This window comes from Otolemur garnettii, unplaced genomic scaffold, assembly GCF_000181295.1.
Source record: "Otolemur garnettii isolate 467f Iridium unplaced genomic scaffold, OtoGar3 scaffold00014, whole genome shotgun sequence".
Classification (NCBI taxonomy): domain Eukaryota; kingdom Metazoa; phylum Chordata; class Mammalia; order Primates; family Galagidae; genus Otolemur; species Otolemur garnettii.
In genome coordinates this window covers 15,107,722-15,109,362 of record NW_003852409.1, presented here as the reverse complement: position 1 = coordinate 15,109,362, position 1,641 = coordinate 15,107,722, and positions in this window count along the sequence as shown.

The following is a 1,641-nucleotide window of genomic DNA, read 5'->3' as shown; positions in this document are numbered from 1 at the left end:
GGAGGCGGCGGCAAAGACGCCTTCCCCGGACGTCAGGGAACTCGGATGCGCGGGCTGGTGCCCAGGTGTGAAATGGACAAATAAAGGGCCAAGCGAAGACAGAATCCCGAGGGAAAGGAGGGGCGGTAGGAATGCGGGGATTCCGCATAGTGACTGGGTTGCCAGGGAGCAGGAACTGCTGCAGGAAGATCCTAGTTGACTGGTAGGGCCGGTCTTTGGGAAACATACGGAATATAATTAAATTCAGCCCCTCACCATCGTTTCTGCTCTGCTACTCTTGCTTTTTAATGTGCACATTCATTAAAACTAGGATCAGGGCTATATGTAAAATGTTGTGGGTTTTTTTTTCCTTTTTTATCATTAATATGTCCTTTTTAGTCTTGTACACCATTGTATTTGTCAGGACCCGCTTAAAGTGAGTAAAGCAAACAGATAATGTATTGGCTTGGAACTGCAAAGTCTGGGGACCTTCAACTGGTGAATTGCCCAAATAATAGCTTCAAGGCTTACATTCTCCATCTTTCAGCCCTACTTTTTCCGAGCGTTTGCCTCATTTTCTTCAGCGGTAGCAGCCCATCTCTTAGTGCCCTAAAGCTCCGCGCTTTCACAGGCCCAGCCTAGCAAACTCAGGAGCAAGAGGACCTCTTTCTAACTGTTCCAGCAAAAAATTCTCCTCAGATCTCACTGGCGTGTTTTGAGTCATGGACCTGCCCCGGTTCCAGTCACTATTTGAAACCAAGGGGATGCCCGGATCAGCTGTGCCTAGGCCGAGGGCATGTGGAGGGGTAGTTCAGCCCCACCTCTAGCAGGTGTGAGGTGCATCGCTCCAGTTCCAACCCCAGGACCGAGGCAGTCTTTCTGCTAAGTCTGAGCGGTAGTTAGCCAGAATCACCCAGACCAAGGTCACACCCCTCTCTGTGTCAGCCCTCTTGCAATGACCCCAATCCCCTTGCCTCAAGTTGAGATGACATTCCAGGATCATTCTGCTCCAAAGCTCCTGCTGGGATCATCTGAGGTCTTCAGAGCCACCACGTCACAGGTCAACTCCAGATCAACTCCTCCTTCCGCCCAATGCCCACTTCCCGGACTCCTCACAGTGTTGATTTTAAGGATACTCCCCAATATACTTTCTGAAAATCTACATCTCAGGTCTGTTTCTCTGGAGAATCCAAAGTAAGACACCTAATCAAACATGGACTGAGGAGGAAAGAATACTCCCCCTACCCCCCAAATCAGGATGCCGACAGCAGAAGGGGCAAGGGCCAGTAGAAAAAGAGATGCACCCCGAGCTATTATTTTTAACGACTGCATGATATTCCATTGTACAACTAGATCATGATTTATTTACCTTCTATTTTTAACACATGATGACCACCTTAAACAGTTCTGTGCACATAATTGTATTTCCTTAGGACATATTCCTGAAAGTGAAATCAATGGTCACAGAGTATTAAGTTTTTAAAACTTCCTTGGACTTTACCCTCCAGAATCTGGTGTTATCAACTGATGTGTCTACTGGAAGGCTACAAGACTGCCTATTTCGGCTCGGCGCCTGTGGCTCAAGTGGCTAAGGCGCCAGCCACATACACCTAAGGTGGACAATGATAATCCTTCTGCCTCAGCCTCCCAGGTATCTGGAAC